Here is a 16270-nt window from a genome sequence, read left to right on the forward strand (position 1 = left end):
CATGTGTGTTGCGCATCCAGTAGCACCAAGTCCCTGTTGTGTTGGTGGCGAGGTAACAATCATGCTTCCTTCCTCTGTCCTCTCCCCCCAACCTCGCACAACAGAAATGTGATCAAGGTCTCCCTCATCTGATGAGTCTTCCATCAGTTCGTCCTCCACTTCTTCCTGGGCTCCTGCACCTTCCTCACTAGTTTGGCTGCTACCATGCGCCCTGGTAAAACCATCTCCCCCACCCTCACATGCCTGCCACCTTGGTGCTGCCGACCGTCTAGACTTTGCAGATGTTAGCCCTTCCGCATACAACTCCTCCTCCTCTACTTCCTCCACCTCCTCTTGTGCCACCACCTGACTCCGAATTCTGTTTAACATGTGCTCCAGCATGTAAATCACCGGAATAGTCATGCTGATAATGGCATCGTCAGCACTAAACATCTTCGTCGCCATTTCAAAACTGTGCAGAAGGGTGCATAGGTCCCTGATCTGAGACCACTCCTCCAGCGTGATTTGCCCCACCTCTGGATCTCATTGGCCCAGGCTATACGTCAGAACGTATTGCACCAGGGCTTGTCGGTGCTGCCACAGTCACTGCAACATGTGCAGAGTTGAATTCCACCGGGTAGGCACATCGCATTTTAGCCTGTGAAGTGGCAGGTCCAACGACTTCTGAAGAGATGTAAGTCGCTGAGCTGTGGGATGCGAACGGCGGAAGTGAGCACACAGCGACCGTGCCCTCTGCAGAAGGCCATCTATCCCGGGATAGTGGGCTAAAAATTGCTGGACAACCAGGTTCAACAAGTGAGCCATACAAAGGGCCGCACCCAGGTTTGCAGCATTGTCGCACACGGCCTTCCCTGGTTTCAGGTCCAGTGGAGACAACCATTCATGAAATTGGTTCTCCAGAGCTGACCACAACTCCTCAGCTGTGTGACTCACATTTCCCAGACATTTCAATGTAAAAACCGCCTGATGACGTTGAGCCCTACTGCCAGCATAGTAAGGAGGTGTGCAGGATCCCTTCTGCGCAGTTAGAAAGCTTGTGGCATGACCAGACAGGCTTTGGGTGCAGGTGTAAGACTGGGAGGAGGTTGAGGAGGCAGAAGCAGTGGAGGAACTTTGACATAAAGAGGATTGACGCACAACTCGTGGGGACGGCAAGACTTGGACAGCAGCCCCTTGTCCTGCTGTCACCATAGTTACCCAGTGCCCAGTCAGCGACATGTAACGCCCCTGTCCATTCCTACATGCCTACTCGTCCAAGTGTCTGTGGTGAAATGCACCCTGTCACACACAGAGTTTCTCAAAGAAGCGGTGATGTTGTGTGCGACATGCTGGTGGAGCGCAGGCACACCTTTCTTTGAGAAGTAGTGCCGACTGGGCATCTGGTACTGGGGCACTGCGACGGACATAAGGTCTCGAAAATCCTCTGTGTCCACCAGGCGGAAAGGCAGCATTTCTGTAGCCAAGAGCATGCAGATGGTGAAATTCAACCTCTTAGCTTTCTCATGGCTAGGAGGAAATTGTCTTTTACATGTCTACATCTGAGGGACCGAGGGTTGGCTATTGTGCTTAGACGGAGTTGATAAGGGTGTCCCCGGCAAACTGCCGGTCTGTGAGGAAGATGCAGGCAGACATGTTAGGTTGCCTTGTTCCAAAGGTGGTGCTATCGATGTCGGACAGCGCTCAATACCAGCTGGTCTTACCACCTCCAAAGAAAATGATGACGTGCCAATCACGCTGGCTGTTGCGGGTAAAGAGGCGGCAGGTCTGCGCCCCAAAACAGGTGTGACTGCTGTCACCCCAGTCACAGAGGATGAAGAGGCCGCGGATGCACAAGATATGGCAGATGGTGGTTGGCCCGGTCGGCTAGGCCGCATTGTAGCACAGTGAGCTTCCCACTGCAACTTATGCTTCATGTCCATGTGCCGGTTCATGCATGAAGTACTCAAACTATGTATTTTTTGGCCTCTACTTAGGTTTTGCTGACAAATGTTACAGATAACACGAGTTGGGTCATCTTTATCCATCTGAACAAATGCCCAGGCTATGCAAGGCTTAGCACCCATCCGACCTGAAGAGCCACCACGACTTGTGGTGAGAGGCAGAGTTGTGTTTGAGGATGCAGTTGTTTACGTGCTTCCATTACTACGTCTCTGTCCAGGAAGGCGCAACCTGACCTCGTCGTCACTAGCATTCTCCTCCACCTCCTCTGCTGACCTCATCTCTTGGCTGACTGTGGGTTGACAGTAAGTGGGATCTCTAACCTCATCAACAACACCATGTGCGTTATCACACCCTTCGTCCTCAGAGCCAACCTGTTCCTGCCCTGACAAAAAACTAAAGTTGTCGCTCCAATCAGGTATTTGAGTCTCATCATCGTCTTCCTCATTGTCTCCACCAACAGGAGTTACAGTTTGGGAATGAGGGTCTACATTATGGTCAGAACCTTCAGTGTCTGGTCCTGGATCCGACTCATAAAGATTCTGGGCATCAGTGCAGATCATTTCCTCGTCTGGATTCAACGAAGTGCTGGAGCCGACCTCTGATTCCCAGGCTATAGTATGAGTAAACAGCTCTGCAGACTCAACCAGCTGGAGATTTGGAAGCTGTGAGGAAGCAAGTGCGATTGGGGTGACACCTTTGAGGACTGGAGTATTTGTGATGTTGAAGTTGATGTGTAGGAGAGCCCACTTAAAGGAACACTTGATATTCGTTGAAGCACCTGCTGTTTTTGTGCCTCATCTGGAATTTTTAGCGATTGGCGTGGCCGTAAGAAAGGGATCTTATCACATTGTCCGCTAAAAGAAGTAGACATTTTAGTTTGGCTGGAAGATGGTCTTTCTTCTGCAGATGTTACTGTTGCTTTAACACCTACCCCACGGACACAACCCTTTTTCCCCTTCCCAACACGCCTATTTCCCTTTCCACCAGCAGCAGGCCTTTTTCCACTCATTTTGGTGATTAACTAATACACAACTCTGGAGTTGCTTGCACAAAAAAACAATGGATGGGAACCGAGCAGAGCTGAGTGGCCAAACTGTGGTATTAGGCCAAAACTATTGGCTGGGTTAGATGCAGAAAAAAATTATATTCAATTTGCAACCTGATGGAGGTCAGTATAGATGGACTAATAGAACAAGTCCCACACACAGCTAGAAGCCCAAATATTTTTTCAGAGGTAGATGCAGAAAAAAATTATATTCAGTTTGCAACCTGATGGAGGTCAGTATAGATGGACTAATAGAACAAGTCCCACACACAGCTAGAAGCCCAAATATTTTTTCAGAGGTAGATGCAGAAAAAAATTATATTCAGTTTGCAAACTGATGGAGGTCAGTATAGATGGACTAATAGAACAAGTCCCACACACTGCTAGAAGGCCAAATATTTTTTCAGAGCTAGATGCAGAAAAAAATTATATTTAATTTGCAACCTGATGGAGGTCAGTATAGATGGACTAATAGACCAAGTCCCACACACTGCTAGAAGCCCAAATATTTTTTCAGAGCTAGATGCAGAAAAAAATTATATTCAATTTGCAACCTGATGGAGGTCAGTATAGATGGACTAATAGAACAAGTCCCACACACAGCTAGAAGCCCAAATATTTTTTCAGAGGTAGATGCAGAAAAAAATTATATTCAATTTGCAACCTGATGGAGGTCAGTATAGATGGACTAATAGAACAAGTCCCACACACTGTTAGAAGGCTAAATATTTTTTCAGAGCTAGATACAGACAAAAAATTACTTTGAATTTGCAACCTGATGGAGGTCAGTATAGATGGACTAATAGAACAAGTCCCACACACTGCTAGAAGCCCAAATATTTTTTCAGAGGTAGATGCAGAAAAAAATTATATTCAGTTTGCAACCTGATGGAGGTCAGTATAGATGGACTAGTAGAACAGGTCCCACACACTGCGAGAAGGATAAACATTTTTTCAGAGCTAGATGCAGACAAAAATTATTTTTAATTTGCAACCTGATGGAGGTCAGTATAGATGGACTAGTAGAACAAGTCCCACACACTGCTAGATGGACAAATATTTTTTCAGAGCTAGATGCAGAAAAAAAATTATTTTGAATTTGCAACCTGATGGAGGTCAGTATAGATGGACTAATAGAACAAGTCCCACACACTGCTAGAAGGCCAAATATTTTTTCAGAGCAAGATGCAGACAAAAAATTATATTCAATTTGCAACCTGATGGAGGTCAGTATAGATGGACTAATAGAACAAGTCCCACACACTGCTAGAAGGCCAAATATTTTTTCAGAGCAAGATGCAGACAAAAAATTATTTTTAATTTGCAACCTGATGGAGGTCAGTATAGATGGACTAATAGAACAAGTCCCACAAACTGCTAGAAGGCCAAATGTTTTTTCAGAGCTAGGTGCAGATAAAAAAATTTTTTAATTTGCAACCTGATGGAGGTCAGTATAGAGGAACTAATAAAACAAGTCCCACACACTGCTAGAAGCCCAAATATTTTTTCAGAGGTAGATGCAGAAAAAAATTATATTCAGTTTGCAACCTGATGGAGGTCAGTATAGATGGACTAATAAAACAAGTCCCACACACTGCTAGAAGCCCAAATATTTTTTCAGAGGTAGATGCAGAAAAAAATTATATTCAGCTTGCAACCTGATGGAGGTCAGTATAGATGGACTAATAGAACAAGTCCCACACACTGCTAGAAGGCCAAATATTTTTTCAGAGCTATATGCAGACAAAAAATTATTTTGAATTTGCAACCTAATGAAGGTCAGTATAAATGGACTAGTAGAACAAGTCCCACACACTGCTAGAAGGACAAATATTTTTTCAGAGCTAGATGCAGAAAAAAATTATATTCAGTTTGCAACCTGATGGAGGTCAGTATAGATGGACTAATAAAACAAGTCCCACACACTGCTAGAAGCCCAAATATTTTTTCAGAGGTAGATGCAGAAAAAAATTATATTCAGCTTGCAACCTGATGGAGGTCAGTATAGATGGACTAATAGAACAAGTCCCACACACTGCTAGAAGGCCAAATATTTTTTCAGAGCTATGTGCAGACAAAAAATTATTTTGAATTTGCAACCTAATGAAGGTCAGTATAAATGGACTAGTAGAACAAGTCCCACACACTGCTAGAAGGACAAATATTTTTTCAGAGCTAGATGCAGAAAAAAATTATATTCAATTTGCAACCTGATGGAGGTCAGTATAGATGGACTAATAGAACAAGTCCCACACACTGTTAGAAGGCCAAATATTTTTTCAGAGCTAGATACAGACAAAAAATTACTTTGAATTTGCAACCTGATGGAGGTCAGTATAGATGGACTAATAGAACAAGTCCCACACACTGCTAGAAGCCCAAATATTTTTTCAGAGGTAGATGCAGAAAAAAATTATATTCAGTTTGCAACCTGATGGAGGTCAGTATAGATGGACTAGTAGAACAGGTCCCACACACTGCGAGAAGGATAAACATTTTTTCAGAGCTAGATGCAGACAAAAATTATTTTTAATTTGCAACCTGATGGAGGTCAGTATAGATGGACTAGTAGAACAAGTCCCACACACTGCTAGATGGACAAATATTTTTTCAGAGCTAGATGCAGAAAAAAAATTATTTTGAATTTGCAACCTGATGGAGGTCAGTATAGATGGACTAGTAGAACAAGTCCCACACACTGCTAGACGGACAAATATTTTTTCAGAGCTAGATGCCGAAAAAAATTATATTCAATTTGCAACCTGATGGAGGTCAGTATAGATGGACTAATAGAACAAGTCCCACACACTGCTAGAAGGCCAAATATTTTTTCAGAGCAAGATGCAGACAAAAAATTATTTTTAATTTGCAACCTGATGGAGGTCAGTATAGATGGACTAATAGAACAAGTCCCACAAACTGCTAGAAGGCCAAATGTTTTTTCAGAGCTAGGTGCAGATAAAAAATTTTTTTAATTTGCAATCTGATGGAGGTCAGTATAGAGGAACTAATAAAACAAGTCCCACACACTGATAGAAGCCCAAATATTTTTTCAGAGGTAGATGCAGAAAAAAATTATATTCAGTTTGCAACCTGATGGAGGTCAGTATAGATGGACTAATAAAACAAGTCCCACACACTGCTAGAAGCCCAAATATTTTTTCAGAGGTAGATGCAGAAAAAAATTATATTCAGCTTGCAACCTAATGGAGGTCAGTATAGATGGACTAATAGAACAAGTCCCACACACTGCTAGAAGGCCAAATATTTTTTCAGAGCTAGATGCAGACAAAAAATTATTTTGAATTTGCAACCTAATGAAGGTCAGTATAAATGGACTAGTAGAACAAGTCCCACACACTGCTAGAAGGACAAATATTTTTTCAGAGCTAGATGCAGAAAAAAATTATATTCAATTTGCAACCTGATGGAGGTCAGTATAGATGGACTAATAGAACAAGTCCCACACACTGCTAGAAGGCCAAATATTTTTTCAGAGCTAGATGCAGATAAAAATTATTTTTAATTTGCAACCTGATGGAGGTCAGTATAGATGGACTAATAGAACAAGTCCCACACACTGCTAGAAGCCCAAATATTTTTTCAGAGCAAGATGTAGATAAAAATTATTTTTAATTTGCAACCTGATGGAGGTCAGTATAGATGGAGTAATAGAACAAGTCCCACACACTGCTAGAAGGCCAAATATTTTTTCAGAGCTAGGTGCAGACAAAAAATTATTTTTAATTTGCAACCTGATGGAGGTCAGTATAGATGGACTAATAGAACAAGTCCCACACACTGCTAGAAGGCCAAATATTTTTTCAGAGCTAGATGCAGATAAAAATTATTTTTAATTTGCAACCTGATGGAGGTCAGTATAGATGGACTAATAGAGCAAGTCCCACACACTGCTAGAAGGCCAAATATTTTTTCAGAGTTAGATGCAGACAAAAAAATATTTTTAATTTGCAACCTGATGGAGGTCAGTATAGATGGACTAATAGACCAAGTCCCACACACTGCTAGAAGGCCAAATATTTTTTCAGAGCTAGATGCAGACAAAAAAATATTTTTAATTTGCAACCTAATGGAGGTCAGTATAGATGGACTAATAGAACAAGTCCCACACACTGCTAGAAACCCCAATATTTTTTCAGAGCTAGATGCAGAAAAAAAAATTATTTTGAATTTGCAACCTGATGGAGGTCAGTATAAATGGACTAGTAGAACAAGTCCCACACACTGCTAGAAGGACAAATATTTTTTAAGAGCTAGATGCAGAAAAAAATTATATTCAATTTGCAACCTTATGGAGGTCAGTATAGATGGACTAATAGAATGATGCTATGCCCAAAAGGTTTTACTTCACTAGGTGCAGTAAAAAAATTGGTATTCTATACACAGGTGGTGTATCTTGCAACACAGATAGGCTACTCCACTGACTAACACACTCTGCAATAGGCCAAAAAGGATTAGCTTTGCTAGATTCAGCCAAATGCTGTGAAAAAAACTTGCACAGCACTGGCACAGACCTGCCTGGCAAAAACTAATAGGAACTGATGTAACTTAGTCCTGAAAAGGACTGCAATTACAATTAGTCTTTACTCCCACAACCTATCTATTTAAGAGCACAGACCAGCCTGATAAAAGTCATAGGAAATGCTGTAACCTAGTCCTTAAAAGTACTGCAATCACAACTATTCCCTACTGCCAAGCTATCTGTAGATTTGTGCGAAAATTGGCTTGAAATTAACAAGGTATAGCACACACAGCAACAGCGGTGCCGCCTAACACGCAGCTGCAGCAGTGAGAAAATGGTGGCGACCGGGAAAATGGCTGGGTCTTAAAGGGCATGGACATGTGACATACACTGCCAATGACACATGCCCTTGCTTGTGTGAAAAAAAGCACTTCGCTCCGTGTGTGCTCTGCTGATAGGCTGACAGATTGCACCACCCCACTGTAAATGCGGGAAAGAGAAAAAAAAATGGAGATCTTCATTATTCCTGCAGAGATCCATCCCCTGCCCCTCCCCCCGCCACGCTGTACACTGAAACTGCGTATTAACATTAATTTTCATCATTACTGAGAAAAAATCCAGTTATGATTTTGGTGCACGAACAGTTATCGAACATAACCTCGAACAGCCAAATTTTTCTCAAATCGCTCGTGTTCGCCGAACGGCTCGAACACCGCCCAAAACAGCTCGAATTTGAGATTGGCGAACAGTTCGAGTCGAACAACGCTCATCTCTACTCTTCAAGCCCACACATTGGTATACGCAACCTGATTTTGGCTATTTGCTCTTGTCCTCCTCCTTCTCCTCATCTTCCACCACCATATCACAAGGGTGACCGTGGTCCGTGATGCAACACTGACATAATTTTTTTAAAGGGTGTTTATGATGCCCGTAAAATATTTTTTTATACAGTATGATCATGTATACCCTCAGGGGTAAATGTTTGTCAGCCCATACACTTAGTGCATGGGCATTACAAGTATAGGAGACCCACTCCTTTCTAATGGGAACATTTTTTATGAGGCCCTCCTCCATGTCTCTTCCAAGGCGTATTGGAGTGCCTCCCAATTTTTGGCAGCCCTTGCATTCACTGCATAGGCAAACACAATGAGAAACCCAATTCCTAATAATGGGAAAATTGTATTCAGGAGGCCCTCTGACCTCCACGTCTCTTCCAAGAGGCATTGGAGTGCCTCCAAATTTTTGGCAACTCTTGCATTCACTGCATAGGCAAATATAATTGGAGACCTACTCCCTAATAATGGGAACATTGTTTTCAGGAGGCCCTCCTCTAAGTATCTTCAAAGGGGTATTGGGGTGCATCCAAATTTTGGGCAGCCCTGCCACTCACTGCATATGCAATAACTGTTATTGAGACCCACTCTTTAGTAATGAGAAAAATAAAACATAGCCGGCTGATGGCTCTCTAAGAATAGTAAGGGCCGACTGCTGGCCCTTTAAGAATAGTAAAGGCTGTGTGATGGCCCTATAAAAATAAGCTTTGTGAATTTCAGAGTCCCTCCTTCATAAATGAAACACAATGTGTCTGATGATATCTCACACACCATATGGCCAGATAAGGTTGTAAAATGTTAAAATGACATTTCCTGGTGAATGTATTTGTAATGGTTGAAAGCAATGCAAAAGTGCAAAAATGCATCAAAAAATGCTAAGTGTGAACATAGCCCAAGATGTGGAGGAGTATTTTTTGGGGGGTTATTTAATTTGCTTTATATACACGTCATTACACTGGAAAGGATGATCCTTAACATATTTCCCAGGAAAATCCATTTTGATTTCATTTTTGTATGTTTTATTGTGAGTCCGTAAAAATGGCATAATACCTCTGACAACGTTGTTGACAAAACTGACCTGGGAGTCAGAAATGTTCCCAATACTGTTCCCATGTCATTTGAGCGCTGTTCACATCGATTTGGGCAATTTTTAAGCCCTCAGTAGACAGCTAGGTGGAGCCGCCTAAAAAATGCTTGAGTTTATTTTTATTATTATTATTTATTATTATAGCGCCATTTGTTCCATGGCGCTTTACATGTGAAAAAGGGGTATAATACAAGAACAATTACAATAATCTTGAACACAATGTGACAGCGACTGGTACAGGAGGAGCGAGGACCCTGCCCGCGAGGGCTCACAGTCTACAAGGGATGGGTGAGGATACAGTAGGTGAGCGTAGAGCTGGTCATGCAGCGTTATGGTGGAGTGGTGGTTACTGCAGGTTGTAGGCTTGTCATAAGAGGTGGGTCTTCAGGTTCCTTTTGAAGGTTTCCACGGTAGGCGAGAGTCTGATACGTTGGGGTAGAGAGTTCCAGAGTAGGGGGGAAGCATGGGAGAAATCTTGTATGCGATTGTGGGAGAAGATAAGAGGGGAGTAGAGAAGGAGATCTTGTGAGGATCGGAGGTTGCGTGCGGGTATGTAACAGGAGACTAGGTCAGAGATATATGGAGGAGACAGGTTGTATGTCATGGTTAGGGTTTTGAACTGGAGTCTCTAAGCAATGGGGAGCCAGTGAAGAGATTGACAGAGAGAAGAGGCCGGGGAATAGTGGAGGGACAGGTTGATTAGTCGAGCAGCAGAGTTTAGGATAGATTGGAGGGGTGCGAGAGTGTTAGAGGGGAGGCCACAGAGCAGGAGGTTGCAGTAGTCAAGGCGGGAGATGATAAGGGCGTGCACTAGTGTTTTTGCAGATTCATGGTTGAGGAATGTGCGGATCTGGGAGATATTTTTGAGTTGGAGTCGGCAGGAAGTGGAAAGGGCTTGGATATGTGGTTTGAAGGAGAGTTCAGAGTCCAGGGTTACCCCAAGGCAGCGAGCTTGAGGAACTGGGGAGAGTGGGCAGCCATTGACATTGATAGATAGGTCAGTTGGGGGGGTTGAATGAGATGGTGGAAAGATGATGAATTCTGCTTTGTCCATGTTAAGTTTTAGAAATCTGGCAGAGAAGAAGGATAAAATAGCAGACAGACATTGTAGGATTTTGGTTAGTAAGGAGGTGATATCGAGTCCAGAGAGGTAGATCTGTGTGTCATCAGCATAGAGGTGATAATGAAAGCCGTGGGACTCTATGAGCTGTCCCAGGCCGAAGGTGTAGATGGAGAAGTGCAGCGGTCCTAGAACAGAACCTTGGGGGACACCGACAGATAGGGGGCGAGATGAGGAGGTGGTGTGTGAGTGGGAGACACTGAATGTCCGGTCTGTTAGGAATGAGGAGATCCAGGATAGGACCAAGTCTGTGATGCCGATAGATGAGAGAGTCAGTAGTAAGAGGGAATGGTCCACTGTGTCAAAGGCAGATGACAGGTCTAGGAGGAGGAGGACAGAGTAGTGTTGCTTAGATTTGGCGGTTAGTAGGTCGTTGGTGACTTTAGTCAGTGCAGTTTCAGTAGAATGGTGCGGTTGGAAACCAGATTGTAGGCAGTCGAAGAGGGAGCAGGAGGAGAGGTGGGAGGACAGTTCAGAATGGACATGTTGTTCCAGTAGTTTTGAGGCATAGGGGAGAAGTGATATGGGGCGATAGCTAGACACAGAGGATGGGTCAAGGGAGGGCTTTTTGAGGATGGGTGTGTTTGAGGCATGTTTGAAGCATGAGGGGAAGACACCAGTTGTTAGTGACAGGTTGACGAGGTGGGCTAGGTCAGGGATGAAGATAGTGGTAAGGTTTGGCATGAGGTGGGACGGGATTGGGTCAAGTTTACAGGTGGTGAGGTGTGATTTGGAGAGTAAGGAGGAAAGTTGATCTTCAGAAATGGTGGAGAAGGTGGTTTTGGAGGAAGATGGTTGAGTAGGTGTGGGGAGGGGCTGTGGGGGCTTTAGGCAAAAGCTTTGCCTGATGGTGTCAATCTTCTTCTTGAAGAAAGAGGCAAAGTCTACGGATGAAATAAGAGGAGAGGGAGGAGGCACTAGGGGACGGAGGAGAGAATTCCCATAAACTTACATTGGGCTAGTTGCTCGAGCCGAGCATCCAGCACCCGAGCATTTTAGTGCTTGCCCATCACTACTCTGCAGACCTCCGGGGGGCCGCCGGAAAAATGCTCGAGTTTCCCAAAGACTTACATTAGGCTCGTTGCTCGAATCGAGCACTCGAGCATTCTAATTTGCTCGACTCAAACGACGAGTACCGGAGCATTTTGGTGCTCGCTCATCACTAATAAGGACCTTTCATTATGTCACTAACCACCTTACTGCCACCAGCCTACCACGCAGTTCCTATTGATGTTAATGGAGAAAGAAAATAAGCTGCCTGCCGATGATTCACACCAGAGTTTGCAAAAGAACCTATAGGATTGTGGCAAGTCCTGACGTTTAGTATTTTTTTCAATATATTTTTTCGTTGTCAAAACACCAAAATACATGAAAATAATATGAAAATAATCAAACAGCTTTTTAGTCTCAGATCTGTGGAATTTTTTTTGTTAGGAAGTTAGAAGAGTTAAAGTTTATTAGCAATTTTTCCAGCAACATTTACAAAAACTATTTTTTTTAGAGTCCACATAACTCTAGCTGCTTCAGACTTGTTCTGCCACCACTGTGGCTTTACGGCTTCCCAGATGGGGGGTCTCCAGCCCTCGTTCCTTCAAGGCTACTGGTATGTTGTCTCACCTCACATCCAGCCTCTTCCTTCCAGGACTCTTTCCTTCCAAGCCTCTGGCCCTCCAAGGCTACTGGAATCCCTTACATATACAGATCCAGCCTCTGCCTTTCAGGCCTCACCAGGCTACACCAGGCCTCTCTACTCTCTAGGCCTCACTAAGCCTCTCCAGGCTAACGGTGTCCCACACGGGAACAGGCTTCACGCCTTACACACCCTGTCTCAAAACTACCAGGGTTTATATATCTTCCAGTGCACAGACAGGACCTGTGCTGATGTCACAGTCATGTGATCAGACCTTCTGTGTGCACATGACCTGTGCGATGTCACAGTCATGTGACCAGTCACCTGGGGGTGGTACATGGTCGGCCAAAACACACCCTGGACCATTACAGTAATGCCGCAAGCCACTGCATTACAGTATGTAGTGACTGCAAGGGCTGCCAAAAATGTGGATGCAACCCAATACCCCTTTGAAGAGACATAGTGAAGGGTCTCAGTAAATAAAAAAGTTCCCATAATAAAGGAGTGGGTCTCCTATAGTGGTAATGCCTATGCTGTGGCTGCAAGGGTTTCCAAAATATGGGAAAAGCCCCACTGACAATTTAAAGACGCATAGAGCTGGGCCACAGAAATTACATATTCCCATTGAAATGGAGAGGGTCTTCTATACAGTTATATGGCATGCAGTGAGTCCAACTGCTGCCATAATTTAGGAAAAACCCTACTAACAATTTAAAGACACATGGAGTTGAGCTACAGTAATGATAACGACATGTTCCCAATAAAAACGAGTGGGTCTCCCATACTTTTTGTATATGGTGTGAATGCAATGGCTGCCAAAAATGTGGAGGAACTGCAGTGTTCCTTGCAAGAGACGTAGATGTCGGAGGGCCTCCTGAAAACAATGTTCCCATTATTAAGAAGTGGGTCCCCCATACTGTTTGCCTATGCAGTGAATGCAATGGCTGCCAAAAATTTGGAGGAACTCCAATGCCCCTTGCAGGAGACGTAGATATGGTGATATGGTAGATATGGTGGTGATATGGAAGAGGATGTGGAGTATGAGGAGAAGGAGGAGGACAAGAACAAATAGACAAAATCAGGAAGTGTATACCCATGTCTGGGTGTGAAGGCAGAGGTGCATGGGAATAGAGTTAGTCCTCCCAAAAAAACACTGTTTTTGAGTTTATGTTACTTTGCTATCATTCGGTGAAGTTGAGAATTCTGGCCCAATCCAGCCCTTGTTCATTTTTATAAGAGTCAGCCTGTCAGCATTTTCAGTTGACAGGCGGATGCGCCTATCGGTTATAATCCCACCAGCGGCACTAAAAACCCGCTCTGACAAAATGCTAGTGGCAGGGCAGGCCAGGACCTCCAAGGCGTAGAGAGTCAGTTCATGCCACGTGTCCAGCTTGGATACCCAATAATTATAAGGAACAGAAGAATCATGGAGGACGTTGCTACGGTGGGCAAGGTACTCCCTCAACATCTTCTGAAACTTTTCCCTCCTTGGAAGAGTACCCCGCGCCTCAGGGCATGTGCGATGGGAGGGTCTGACAAAACTGTCCCAGAACTTTGACAGTATTCCCCTGCCTCTGCTCGATTGCATTTGTGTCTCTCTTGCCTGTACTCATTGGTTGTCCAATGAACTGTGACCACTGCCGCCAGCGTTTTCAGATGGGAACTTTTTAAATAATTCCGCAACAAGGGCCTTTTCGTACTGCACCATTTTATTAGGCCTGACCTGCAAGGGAATAAGAGACAGAAAGTTCTCCTTGTAGTGTTGGTCTATGGCTGTCACCCAAAATTTGGACAATGCGAGGTCCACGGGAAAGGCAGAATAACATAAACTCAGCCATGTGTGCCAGACTGCTAACAGGCAAGACTTCTGTGTCCTTACCAAGAGGACGACTGACCATGCTCCTCCTCCTCCCTGTCTTCAGGCCATCCACGTTGAACAGACGGTATAACAGTTGTGCAGGTAGTACCGTCTATAGCGCAGGAAACTAGCTGCTTTTCTTCCTCCTCCTCCTCTTCCTCATTGTCACCCAATCCACATTGGGATGAGATGAGGATGGGCTGTATGGTTCCTTGCTCCATCTCATTGTGCTCCGGCTGCAATGCATCCTCTTTAATTGTGAGCAGAGAGTGCTTCAGAAGACAGAGAAGCAGGATGGTGATGCTAATTATGGTGTCATCGCCGGTCACCATCTTGATGGAGTCCTCAAAGTTTTGCAGGATGGTACATATGTCTGACATCCATGTCCACTCCTGAGGTCTTATATATGGGGTCTGACCTGAATACCGATGGCCTTGTTGATGCTGGTAGTGAATAACTGCCCTCCTTCCCAACATCTGCAATGTAGGGTTCCAATGCGTGGGAACATTGTACACCAGTCGGTGAGCTGGAAGCTGCAAATACTGCTGAAACATGGCAAGGGCAGCGGAAGCTGTAGCTGACTTTTTTAAATGGGCACACAGGCGGCGTACATTGACAAGCAGATCCAGCCGATCCGGGTAGGTTTTGAGAAACCGCTGAACCACAAGGTTAAGCACATTTGCTAGACATGGTACGTGTGTGAGCTCGCCTCGCCTCAGAGCCTCCACCAGGTTCCGGCCATTGTCACGACATGACCATGCCTGGCTGTAGGGTCAGTGGTGTCAGCCACAGATCTGCCTGCTCTTTCAGAACTGTCCACAACTCTTCAGCGTTGTGCGATTTGTCAACTAAGCATATTAGCTTCAGCACAGCCTGTTGCCGCTTAGCCGAGACAGTGCTGCAGTGCTTCCGACTTATGTGGTCATTTCGGAGATGGAAGCTGACGAGGAGGAAGGGGAGGAGGTGCAGGAGCTGTAGAATGTGGGGGGTAACCCTGATTGACCTAGGGCCCGCAATCCTCTGTGACAGCAGGACATGCTCCGTCCCAAGGTCCTACTGGGTCCCGACTTCCACTATATTAACTCATTGTGCCATCAGCAAGATGTATCGTCCCTGCCCAGAAGCACTTGTCCACGTGTCCAGGTGGACTTTCCCAGTACCTGCATTGTTGAGGGCACATCTAATGTTGTGGGACACGTGTTCGTGTAATCCGAGGACGGCACCCCAGGAGAAATAGTGGCGGCTGGGGACCGAGTACTGAGGGACGGCCACCGTCATCAAGTTGTGGAAAGCTTCCATCTCCACGAGCCTAAAAGGCAACATTTAGAGTGCAAGCAGTTGCGAAATGTGTGAATTTAGTAGTGTGGCATGTGGGGCGTTGGCTGTGTATTTGCGCTTTAATTTCAAGGACTGGGGTAGGGACAACTGAGCGCTGTGCTGGGACAAAGACGTGGACATGCTTGCTGATGGTGCTAGTTGAGACTGTGCAATGACACGTGCAGGGCGGGAGGCATCTTGGCATGCGCCATAGACAGGGGATTGGTGTGCACGCACAACAGTGGAAGAAGCAGTGTGTTACCCACAGACACTGTTTCTGGACCCTGGGGTTCGGCCCACTTAGTCGGGTGCTTTGCAGCCATGTGCCTGATCATGCTGGTGGTAATCAGGCTGGTAGTTTTGCTACCCCTGCTGATGCTGGCCTGGCAGGTGGTGCAAATGGCCTTTTTGGGGATATCTGCAGAGTCTTTAAAAAATAACCATATCTGGAAGACCTAGCAGTAGTACTGGCAACTTCCGTCGTGTTGGCATTACGAGGAATGCTTTCCTGCCTTGTGTCTGTGGCCACCACACTGCTTCTTCCTGTTTGTTGTGGTGCTATGCCTCCCTCCCCCTGTGTGTTGCTGTCCTCTCTCTGCATGTCCCCCTGCCAGGTTGGGTCAGTTACTAAATCATCCACCACCTTATCTTCCACTTTCGCACCCTGGTCCTCCTCCTGACTTTCTGGCAATTGTGTCTCATCATCATCATCATCCACCTCTTGGGACAGTAATTGCACTTTCCCACCATTGCCTTTGTGTGACCGTGGCTGCGCCAATATTTGTGCATCGTTACACGCGTTCTCCTCTTGACTCACTTGAAGCTGGTGGGGTGAGAGGCCCGCATCTACAAATGGAAAAGTGAACAGCTCTTCTGAGTGTCCAAGTGTGGGATCAGTTGTCTCTGGGCACTCGGCATGGTGGGAGGAAGAAGGATCAGGGTGATGAATAAGAGTT

This window comes from Phyllobates terribilis, unplaced genomic scaffold (assembly GCF_046119375.1).
Source record: "Phyllobates terribilis strain yellow unplaced genomic scaffold, ASM4611937v1 Scaffold_3__8_contigs__length_932513732, whole genome shotgun sequence".
Lineage (NCBI taxonomy): Eukaryota > Metazoa > Chordata > Amphibia > Anura > Dendrobatidae > Phyllobates > Phyllobates terribilis.